A 12,476-nucleotide genomic window follows, 5' to 3' on the forward strand; every position below is an offset into this window, starting at 1 on the left:
ACAGAAAGAAATGCCTTATTCTTGGTGTCCCAGTCAAAGTTCCAGACCAATATCCTTCCTGCTCACACGTCCCATGAAGCTAGAGTGTGGGGTCAGTTCCATTGCAGCCGAGTGGTCAGAAGAACAGAATGGTTCCCCTAAAGAAAGGTGAGGTAATGGGAATATAAAAATAACAGATGCCTTCTAGAACTCACTTCTTTTTTTTCCCTCCCTTTCCTACAATGATATTCTTCTCTCCCAGACAAGGATAAAGCCCAGTGAGCAGGTATGAGCAAGTGGAAACCACCCATGTCCATCAGGGAGGCAGAGCCGATGCCCAGGGCCACTCTGCCTGTGTCCTGGTTTCTGCTGAGTGGAACCGAGATGACCCAAAGGCCATTGCAGAAAACACTGCATTGCTGTGGATGTTTAGTTTTGGGTAATGTTACCTTGTAAACCAAGACTCTTTAGTCCTGCTGTGATTTCTGATGACTTTAGAAGCCGAGGCACCCTGCAGGAAGCCTGGCTACACTCATTCCTTCTACAAGGGCTCGCTTGGTGGGTAGCCTCTCTCTCGAGGATGCTCCCAGAGTGAATGTGTGAGGATGGGGAAGGGGCTGCCCAGAATTGCTCTCCCTGAAGTCCAGGCAGTGACCAAGAGGCAGAACCCCCCAGACTTTGCCTCGTTCTCCATCTACTCATGTTTTACACAGAGTCGCAAAGGCGGACATGCTCACGTCATTGACTCCCCCTGGGTAGAACTCTGTGATGTCATCCCTGGAGAAGCAGGCTGTCCTGCTCTTGGACCTGTTCCAAGGTGGCAGCATGGGGACGAGGGAAAACAAAGCAGTGGACAGGAGCTAGGGCCCAGGTGGCTGCGATGCCAGCTCCACAACCACCACGGATGCACTGGGTGCACTTGGCCAGCTCCCTTACCTTCTTAGAGCCTCAGTTTCTGAGCCAGGAGCCCCTTGATGCGGTGAGAATGTGAAGCCTCCACAGTCTGGGGTGACGCAATACAGGGCAGATGTGCTCTCCCTCTGTGCAGGTGGTGAGCATCTCAGCAGCTTGGTAGAGAAACACAGTCCCAGGATGGTGCTGAGTTTGATTTTGTGGAGAGGCAAAATCTTAGCTGCCTGTGACCTTGGCTGTCCTTGGCGATTCTTGGCAGAGGGCTCCCAAGTGCTAAGATTGTGCAGCGCTAAAGGGACCACGTAGTACCCTAGTTTCTAAAGGCATCAGGAGTCACAGCAGGGCTCCTGAGTTTTGGTTGATAGGGTAAACCAAGGTAATGCCTTAGTTGATGTAACAGATTAACGCTACTTCCAAGCGGTCTGGTTTGCAGTTAGCTGGTTTCTTTGGAGTCCTTTGGCCCCAAAGGCACCATAGCATCAGCCAGCGCCCTCCCTCTGGACCACACAGTGAGCAAATGTCTGCTTTTACTGGACACTTGAAGCAGATTCCAAATTTACTGCTTTTCTGTCCAGTGGTTTTTTTCCCCCCTTTGAAAATAGAATATTATGAGACTCACTATAATTACATAACATGTTCTTGTAGATGTTTACTGACTTGTTCTGAATTATGTTAATGTATTCAGTCATATTTCAAAATAAGGTTTTTAAAATAAAAAGCATTCCTTGTGATTATATTGCTTCTTAAATAAACGTGTACTGAACGTAAGTAAATTAAAAGATAGAGTTTTTAGGATCAACCCTACCAGTTGGTCAGAAGACCTTGAAAACATGAACTGGCAGATTTTGAATACTTGTTTTATATTCATTGTGACCTGAGCGAAATTCCTCTCTGTTCTGAAGATCTGGTCTGCTTTGTGGCGTTGTAACTGAGCCAGGGAAAGGACTGTAACTGTTTTGAATATCATGGTCTGAGATTTAAACGGAATATTTTTGAAATGAGTTACCATTTTTTTTTGCATTTAATTGCATTTTTTAATATGCAATTAGTGGCTTCCCCCTCATTTAGTTCATACGCAGGGGCAGATACTAGAAAAGTAATTATTTGCTTTGACTTCTTAGCGCATTGTTAATTATCAAATGCATATATTAATAGGCAAACGAAATCAGAGAGCATACTTTTAAGTCTACCATAAATAATATGGGCCAAGCAGTTCCAGGTTCCAATCGAATACAAAGAGCTTCATAAATAGTGCCTTTTCTAATGACAGTCATAATGTGCTTTTGCAATGTAAGTATCTATCATAATCTTCGTTCATCTACAAACACCTATTGTGTACAAACTAAGCGCTGTTTGGAGCCCTCGATGCTGTGGATACAATGGAAACAAGAGCCCAGTCCTTCCATGGAGCTTCGAGTCTGGTGAGGGACATGCCCAAGCGAGGATGTTTAAGCAGCGCCGTTAGCGCCAAGGCCTGCAGGAAAAGGCCTAAGAAATGCAGCGCCAAGCCTGTTTAGTTTTGAAACATATGTTTGCATTCCGCAGGCGTCTTTTGGGTTGTCTTGGTATTTTCGTCTTCCATCAAGCTTCTCTATGATACGTAGCAGATGAAGACTTGCACAGATATTGAGACCATTGCTTTTCAGTCCTTCACCCTTAAGCCCAGGGTTGCTTGCTTCTGTCATCGACCCACGGGTGCTGTCCCCAGCAGCCTCGTGAGGTTTCATGGATGATGTGAGAGGCCGAGGATAGGAATGTGGTGATACAGGTAGAGGGCAGTGCAGGAGCTTCAGCCTTTGCCACAGTTTGTTATTTGCTTGCGTCTCACCCTGTTTGGTCACAAGGGCTGTAACCGCACAAAACGGGCAAAGTGGGACAATTCTTCCCTTGATGCAAAGTCTCCTTGAAGGGTTCTTTGTTTACTGACCTCCATGTGGGCAACTGTTACATGATGTTGTTTCTGTCAGTTCAGCCTCAGGAAGTCCTCTGTTGTGTGTAACGTGAGGCAAGCCTGCATTAGCATTCTTAATTAATTGTTAATTGAAGTATAGTTGATTTACAATGTTGTGTTGGTTTCAGGTGTACAGCAAATTGATTCAGTTATGTGTATACATACACATATATTTATGTATGTATATGATGAATATATACATACACAACAGTTATGTGTGTATATAATGAATATATATACACACATATATGTGTATATATAATATGTGCGTACACGTGTACACTCATTTTTTTTAGATTCTTTTCCCTTATAGGTTATTACAAAAGATCGAATAACATTCCTTGTGCTATACAGTAGCTTATCTGTCTATTTTATATATAGTAGTGTGTGTATGTTAATCCCAAACTCCTAATTTATCCCTCCCTCTCCCTTTCCTCTTTGGTAACCATAGGTTTCTTTTCAGTGTCTGATTCTATTTCTGCTTGTATCTTTTGTTTATAGGATTCAACATATAAGTGATATCGTATGATATTTGTCTTTCTCTGCCTGACTTCACTTAGTATAGTAATTTCAAAGTCCATCTGTGTTGCTGCAGATGGCCTTATTTCATTCTTTTTTATGGCTGAGTAGTATTCCATTGTAGATAGCATTATTTCAATTGATGGTGTATTAGTTTCCTATGGCAGCTATTAAAAAAATTATGTAAACTTAGTGGCTTAAAAAAACACAAATTTAGGAGTTCCCATCTTGGCACAGTGGAAACGAATTTAACTAGGAACCATGAGGTTGTGGGTTTGATCCCTGGCCTCGCTCAGTGGGTTAGGGATCCCATGTTGCTGTGGCTGTGGTGTAGGCCGGCAGCCATAGCTCCAATTAGATCCCTAGCCTGGGAACCTCCATGTGCCACGGGTGGGGCCCTAAAAAGACAAAAAAAAAAAAAAAAAGAAAGGAAAAAAACCCCACAAATTTATTCTTTTACAGTTCTGGAGGACGGATGCGTAAACTAGGCCATACTCCTTCTGGAGGTCCCCGCTTCTAGAGGTTGCCCACGTTTCTTGGGTCAAGGCCCCTTCCTACAACTTCAAAGCCAGCAATGTAGCATCTTCTCTCCTCACTGACCTTTGATTCATTCTCTCATATTCTGTTACTCATGCCCTCTTGTTTCCCTCTTATAACATCCTTGGGATCACACTGGCCCACTCAGGTAGCCCAGGGTGGTCTCTTCACCTCAGTTCTTTACCTCGATCACATTTGCCATATAAAGTAACATATTCATAGATTCCAGGGATGAGGTTGTGGACAGCTTTGGGGGACCACTTTTCAGCCAACCACAGATTGGCATAGGATGAATTCAGGGTATGTTATCTGTCTGGAGCTATGCTTACTCACTCATTAAGGTCCTACAAAGGTGTCATTGTTCTTTCTGTTGTGACCGATGGTGGAAACTGGCTCAGTGCAGTTAAGTACTTTTCCCAGGGTCCCTCAGTCTGTAAGTGGTAGAGTTGATGCCAGAAAGACGTTACCAGAATCCAGGTTCTTGTTCATGGAGCCAAAGAATGAACTTCAAGAACATGCAGGCAACAAGCAAGTAAAGTCTTTTTTTTTTTTTTTTTTTTTTTTCTTTTCTTTTTTTTGCCTTTTCCAGGGCTGCTTCCCGCAGCATATGGAGGTTCCCAGGCTAGGGGTCCAATCGGAGCTATAGCCGCCGGCCGACACCAGAGCCTCAGCAACACAGGATCTGAGCCGTGTCTGCGACCTACACCACAGCTCACGGCAACACCGGATCCCCAACCCACTGAGCAAGGCCAGGGATCGAACCCTCAACCTCATGGTTCCTAGTCAGATTCGTTAACCATGGGAACTCCCAACAAGCAAAGTTTTTATTACAGGAAAGCAAATAGCTCCCAGGACAGCTGGGAAGGAGAAGAAGAGTCCCCCACTCTATTGTCCTATAGGGGTTTTTATCCCTTAAAGATGGGGGTACCAACATGGGGTCCAGGAAGATGTGTTTTTTTCCCACTGGCCTTGCCCAGTTATCTATATCAGTCCTTGTCCAATAGGGGTCTTAGGGGTGGAAATGTCCCGTAAGTCTCATGGTTTCTTTGCCCTTCTCTTCCCGTAAATTGAGTCTCAGGGGTTAGAGATTAAAGTCCTTCTGGACGTGGGTATACCCCCTGTAGTAAACAAGGCAGTAAACAAGGTCTGTGGGGTTGTTCCTCCCTGGAGCCCTTAAGCCCCAAATGTTAACCAGTAGCCACATCAAAGACTGCAGCAAAGCCCGTGCTCCTACACTGACTACCTGAGTTATTATTCTGCCTCGGAGTCAGGACCTCACTCAAGTCTGTCCGTCTAGGCACTTGTACGCACTTCTACTGCAGCCTTGTCACATGAGACTCAGAGCAGCAGCCAGGAGCTTGTTTGAAATGTAGTCTTTTCTGTCCCGCTCAGACCTAATGAGGCAGAGTCAGAGTTTTAACAAAATCCCCCCAGGTGACTCTTAATGGACAGTCATGTCTGAAAAGCACTTACCAGGCTGAAACATAGTGCCCTCGGGGTTTTTCTTTTCAGTGTATCATGTGCTACACAAGTTTTGTGTATACACAAGTGATTTGTGAAAATTCCCTTCAGCTCTTCAAGATAAGAGTGTTGGGCAAGAGACCATTGATTGGGAGTTTCCGTCATGGCTCCATCGTTAACGAACCTGACTAGTATCCATGAGGACGCAGGTTCGATCCCTGGCCTTGCTCAGTGGGCTAAGGATCTGGCGTTGCCATGAGCTGTGGTGTAGGTTGTAGACACAGCTCAGATCCCGCATTGCTGTGGCTGTGGTGTAGGCTGGCAGCTGCAGCTCCGATTCGACCCCTAGCCTGGGAACCTCCATATGCCATGGGTGCGGCCCTAAAAAGACCAAAAAAAAAAAAAAAAAAAAAAAAAAAAAGAGAGAGAGAGCAGTAATTACCTAGACTTACCCCTGGTCAGCTTACCTCTTCAAGGGGAAGTGCTTTAAGTGTGTGGGTTTCGTTTTCCTTTTTGAACTCCAGTTGGAATAACTAGAGCGGAGTGACCTCTGCTGTGCAGGGCTTCCCAGATGGAACCTGACCAAAATGTTCAGGAAAACAACCACACCCGTGAGTGTGGATTCCTTTAGCGCTGTGTCTTTGATTTGGGTTGTGCCCCTGTGCTTCATCCCTTGTCTGCCATTCCAAAGTTCAGCGAGGGTTCCACACTAAGCATCTTTCGTTTAAGGTTGAAACTAACTCAGTTGGCTGTGTCCACTAAAAACATGCACAGCCTGAAAAGTTGAAAGTTAAATTTCATTTTGGGTGAAATGAGGACGAAGCCCAGGAAACAGCATCTCAGGTAGCCCTGAGAAACCGCCCCAAGCAGGCCGTGGGGGAAGCCAGGATAGGTGAGGTTTTGGAACACAGGGAAGGTAGTAGGAACAAAAGGTTTACAGATAACCAGATTTACAGAAAAAGATTTACAGAAAACCAGTTTCTGTGAGAAGAATCACTCCTTTGAGACACACCTCCACTGTGGGCCAGTCTTTGTTTCTTTCTGGAGTTCCCTCGGGCCAGGCTTATTGGCCCACCCGTGGGACTGGCTGTTCTCACAGATGACCTGTGATGTCTTTTGTATTGTCCCCTGAACCACAGCCCAGGAGGCAGTATTTTAGATAGCTCTGAATCACAGCCCAAGAGGCAGTATTTCAGATAGCTCTGATTTACTGCCCCAAAGAGGAAAGGGGGAAATATCAAGATCTAAGTCCTGAAGGTGAAGGGGGAGGTGCCTGCAGCAATGTGCACATTTTATAGAAGCTGCTGCTGGTCAACTGGTCACGTGAAGGTTACTACTGGTCACAGACATGAGTCATCGTGAAGGATCTTAGTGTTTTTCTAGCTATGAGGAGATGCAAGAAATCTCATAGAATCTTAGGCTCATAGAATCTTCTCCTAAAAATAGCTAATTGTCTGAAGACCTGTTCTTCCAGCTTTCCCAGAGCACAGGGCGCCTCTCGCGTGGTCTCCACCCTGAGCTCCACTCAGGGGATGCTGCGGGTCGGCATCGGCAGCTGCAGTGGCTCACATTTTACTCTGAAGAGGCTGATGGCAAGTGCCAGACTTCAGTTTACAGCAGCCACACTTACCTGAACTGACATGAGGCTATTTGTAGCCTCTCTTTATCCTACTTAGTGAGAACATTCACACGTTGTGCTGGTGAAACATTACTGTCTTCCGGGGTGGGCTGCTGCCCGAGACCCAGCTCGAGGCATAGTTTAATAGGCACCCTCTGTCCAGTATTGCTATTTTAAAGTTTGAAAAACTCCAGACTTTCAACCAGATCTGGCCCAAAGCATTTTGAATAAAAACATGTTGGATCTGCCGTATTGATACCTTGCAATCTATACATGAAGAAACTTTTCATCACCTGAAGTAGAAGGTTCTTCCCCCCCCCCCATTTACTGTCATTTCCCTGAGTTCACTTCTGCTCACCCACTGTATCACAGTAACCACATTTTGATTTTAAAGTTCATATGTTCCCAGGCATCTTATATTTGAATTTTGGGGCCCATTCCCATTGGGACCAAGGTGACTGAATATGAGAATGGAATTGAATTCAGAAATTGAAAGAGAGGGTATGTGGCCAAAGGTGCTGTTGGCTATAGATAGTGCCCAATAATCCACTTAGGTGGAAAAGGCTGAATTCCAGGTAGAGCAGGACTGGGCTTCTGCAGACATGACTGCCCAAGGCTGAAGTGTAAAGGGACCCGCGGGGACGCGCTCAGGAATGGAGACACTGGGGGACCGTGAAGACCTGCTGATATGTGGAAGTGCGGTTTCCCACAGGACCCAAGTGAGACCTGAAAAGTTCTATTTCATCTGGCTTGATAGCCCCTCACCTTAAATTAGATGTGAAGGACAGGGTCAAGGTCCACCTAAGAGGAGCTGTGGCCATGACTGACAAGACTCCTTCCCTGCCTGGAGATTTCTCATTCTGTGATGAATGGGTAGAAGTGGGGAATAAAGCAAGACACTTTGGTGTGCTGGACTTCAGGCGAAGAACAAGCCATTTGTCCTTCTGTGATTCACATAATCCAGGAAGGCTGGTGGTATTCATTTTCCCCCAGCTGGACGGACACAAACATGGAAGAGAAATGTAATTCTGGTACAAGAGGGACTATGATAAGCAAAGCCTCAGAGGCATAATTTTGAAAACCAAAGCCGAGATTAAGGCTGTTGGTATTGTGTGTGTGTGGGGGGGGGGGACTTTATCTCCCTCCTGCAATCTTTGTTCAGTTCACCTTCTCCGGGCTTAGTACTGAGTTCCTCAAGGGCAGCGAGTATGTGTGTCTGTAGTAGGATTGAATGCAGGTCAAATAAATCACTGTATGTTTCCCATGGCCCTTAGCAAGTAGCTGGCGCAGGGTAGGCACCCAGTACAAATTTCTGGATTAGGTGAGCAACCAAGTCAGTTATTTAACACATCTCTCTGGGTGCTTACTTTGTGCCAGGCGTGGTTTCAGATGCTTGTGCCACGTCAGTGATTAAAACAGACAGAAATCCGTGCTTGACCTAGAAAGGACAACTGTGGACCCATGGAAACATGAAATTATTTGTTTTTTGTCATTCGCTTCTTTTGTAGGATTCAAACTTGGTAGCTATGGATCCATTTTACTATTAGATTTTTCAAAAATTATACAGGTAATAGGTGAACACCTTCTCTTTGTACATCTTTAAAATCTGTATCTGGAATAAACTGTGTCACCTCTACCCAGGTCCTTCCCTGCGGGTCACCATAGTTAGAAGGGCGTGTGTTTATAAGCAGCCTGGTCTTATAGAAATGTCATCATTCTGTGTACATCGTTCTGTGCCTTGCTTTTCCCCCCTCGAATCTATCTGGAGAATCCTTTTGTGCTGCAGCATAGAGGCTGATGTCAGGCTTTTGGTAACTGCATTACTTTCTGGGGGTTGAAGTCTCCTAATTGCTCTGTCCTCTCTCCTGGCCATCACTGGGAACGATGACCCGAACAGTGCTGCCACCAGAGCTGCTCCTTGTGTACGAGGTCAGCTTTTCTCTGGGCTTGAAGTCAGGCGGGTTGACCATTGGGGACCTGCTCTAGTGCTGGCCCAGAGTGAATACTAGGCGCTTCACTCTGTAGTTTCCAGGAGGACCTCTCTTGGGGACTGGCCACACTGGTATCACCTCTTCCGTGCAACAGCATCTCAGCCCCTGTGGTACACAGACAGGCACCTGCACTGCCCACCACGCCCTAGGGACTTGGAAGATTCGTTGAATGGAAACCCTTTGGTCCCTATTACAGCAGAATTTGTTCCTATTGTTTTTAAAAGAAGCTCAGTAAACTCATGTTCAATTCCTTGGTATAGTCTTGAGTTGTTATTTTTCAGTGCCTGTTCCAGGCTCCAAGAAATGTGACAATTTAAAGACACTTTACCACACAGCTTCACCTACAGAAACATGGAGGTGGGGGGGTTCCATGGATGCAACAAAGTGATCGCTCCTCGGGTGAAATGTCACCAGGCCCTGGAGTGGACCGGCCTGCGGACCTTGGCTGTTCTTGTAGGTTGTGTGCAGGCTGGATGCAGAGAAGTGGTGGCCGAGAGCAATCAGCCAGCCCAGGGCTCCCCAGCTCCTTCACAGCATTATAAGCACTGCCGAGGCATCCAGACAATCAGCAGCAGCACCTCCCTTTTGCCGGGGCTGATGGAAAGTGGTTTGAACTAATCTACCTAAAGTTGCTAATGAGCACACTCAGAGCATTGCTTGCAAAGTTGTTTCTGATGATGCGTGCCATCTGAAGCAGCGTTGCTGGGGGCAGAGGTCATCCTCTCCCCCCCCCACCAGCATCCACCAGCATCCACCACCATGGCCTCATGGCCGAGGGACTGTGCTCAGTGCTGTCCATGGTCAGGACATCTCAGCTGGTCCTGTGCCCCAACCCCTTTGGCAGCTTGGTGAAGCCTTCAGACCACCTCTCAGCAGAATGTTTTCAAATGCATTAAATAAACTGCTTAGGATTTCACAGAAAACCATTTATATTGAAGTGGAGTTATCAAAATATTTTAAAATATGATAGAGTAAAATACATACCTCTCTTGTGAATCTGTTATATAACACAGTCTACAGCAAGGCTCATAACTACCACAGTTTCAAAGCAGAGCTCAGCTTGAGCAATACTGTTGCAGGTTTTGGCAACAGTGCTAACTGGGTATGAAAAAGCCCCGTGGTTTCTTGGTGGTGACAAAGTCACAGGAGCATGAATAACTTTGTGGTTTTCTGCCTAACGTCATAGTAGAAGGAAATGCTAAGTATCAGAAGTCAGCAAAAATATAGTTTTTTCCCATCTAGGTTCACAGATCCCCAGGGACTCCAGTTTAAGAGCCCTGCTCTGTGTGCGCACATGTGAACATATTCTTGTTTGACTGGTTGGAACTGTCTCTTTATTTAGTCAGTGTGTGGACAATATAATTGACCAAAGTACACACTCAATGGCAGCAACTCTTCCTTTAATTAAAGGCTAAAAAGGCTTCTTACTTGTAGCTGGGGAAGGGTGGACATTTGATTATTCCCTGAAAAAGAAATGAGCTCAATAACAAACAGGAGCTAGTTAACAATCACCTTTTAATTAAGGGAAGAAAAAAAATTTTTCTTTCCCAAACTGTTTCTCCCTGCTGTCCAGTGTTTGGCTCAAAAACTGACAGTTGAGAGCGCCTTGTCTCATTTGTTTGTTCCAGGGAAGCATTTGAGACGGCTTAAGATGGACAGAAACGGACAATGGGAAAATAGAAGAAATAACCAATCAGGACCAAAGGAAATATAAGTCCATATGGGAAGTTAGGACCAGAGGGCGAGCAATAGAAACAAAGAGGCAGGTCTCGAGGGCTGTTGTGGTTGGTAAGGTGGAGGGTTGGCCAGAGAGAAAGGAGAGTGTTGTCCAGGAAATAAAGTCACAGCCATCTAAGGGGAACAGCACTTCTTAGAAAATCTTAGATTGAGGAGTTCCCATCGTGGCTCAGCGGAAATGAATCTAACACCCATGAGGAAGCAGGTTCTATCTCTGGCCTCGCTCAGTGGGTTAAGGATCTGGTGTTGACTCCAGCTGTGGTGTAGGTCACAGATGTGGCCCGAATCTAGCGTTGCTGTGGCTGTGGTATAGGCCAGCAGCTGTAGCTCCAATTAGACCCCTAGCCTGGGAACCTCCATATGTCGCAGGTGCGGCCCTAAAAAGACAAAAAAAGAAGGAAGGAAGGAAAAAAGAAAAACCTTAGATTGAAAAGAAACTTTTGAGGTTCCCTTCTACAGCACTGAGTCGAATGATGTCCAACAGGACACCTGGAGGTAGGATGCTTAACCTGGGTATAGGGTCCAAGAATAGGCTTCATCTGGCCCATGATCCCCATCTGCCTGGGCCGAATCCAGTGATTTGCACAGATGCTTCAGGGAGTGGGGTGGGGAGAAGATCTGCACAGCCCCTTCCTCGCGGGTTCTGTGGCTCAGTAGGAGGATAAGGAACCAGGGGACAAAAGGCATTTATGATCTAAGTACTCTTGTTGTCAATTCCCATCTATGGACACTTTATCTTCATTTTTTTTTTTTTTTTAATTTTAAGGGCCGTACCCATGGCATATGGAAGTTCCCAGACTAGGGGTTGATTTGGAGCTGCAGCTGGCAATGCTGGATCCTTAACCCGCTGAACAAGGCCAAGGATCAAACCCACAACCTCATAGATACTAGTCAGGTTCTTGACCAGCTGAGCCACAGCAAGAACTCCCTCCTCATTTTTTTAATGTACTAGTTCAACTTCAGACTCTTCTTCCAGAGGCAGAAGTGCATTCATTTCCTGTCAATGCATTTAAACATATTAGGCACTCTCTCAGTGTCAGCTTCCTGAAGAAATTTCTCCTAGAGCCCTCTCTTTCCTGGTGGTTCCTCTCTGAGCCTAACAGCTGTCGTCTTGGGATTTCCATCCCTGGTCCCGGGTCTGACTGCCTCTCTCTCATGTTGGAGCTCCGATTCTCTCTCTTATAGCAGAGTGGGACTGTTGAAGCCATTAGGCAGAGAACCCCTGGCAGTCTGCTCAGAAGGTCTGCTTGGAGATACCAGGCCAGCCCTCCGAGAACAACTTCAGACCCCACCTGCCCCCTCTGGCCATCCCGGGGGTTTCCTGGAAGTGGTAGACGAACGCCACAGAAGCGTGCAGGGTCCCTGGTGAACTGACACAGTGTAGACACAACCAGTGTATTTCTAGCTCATGCTTAGCTTATGGGAATACATACATCTTTCCTTTTATTGTTTTTGCCCTACTCATTTTCTGAAATTGAGGCATTTCACCTCTTTAATGGGCCTATTATCTGCAACTAAATGAAATACTAAAAAGCATGATCCCAAAGGCGTTCAATTACCAGGTAATTGGTCAAATGATCATATCATGAAATGAAAAACCATAATGAGAGGTTGGAAAAGAGAGCAGATTTCAGTGCCACAGCTGCTGCGGACACCTATTTGGTAACCTGCAGACATTAGAAACTCACCCGCATGTTTGGGATTCTGTATTGCTCTTTCCAGTTCCCAGTTTATTTGAAAACCATGGTAGGTTCTTTTCAAGCTATATTAT

At 45.8% G+C, this 12,476-nt stretch overlaps 1 protein-coding gene across 1 annotated transcript in view; it reads left to right on the top strand.

Moving 5' to 3' along the window:
• The window catches only part of CPPED1 (calcineurin like phosphoesterase domain containing 1), a 121,819-nt gene that overhangs the window by 24,665 nt on the left and 84,678 nt on the right, over window positions 1-12,476 (top strand).

The sequence above is a fragment of the Sus scrofa genome, chromosome 3, assembly GCF_054392235.1.
Source record: "Sus scrofa isolate SSC_HxYL_T2T_F1_AM1 chromosome 3, Sscrofa_HxYL_maternal_Yorkshire_Landrace_v2.0, whole genome shotgun sequence".
NCBI lineage: Eukaryota > Metazoa > Chordata > Mammalia > Artiodactyla > Suidae > Sus > Sus scrofa.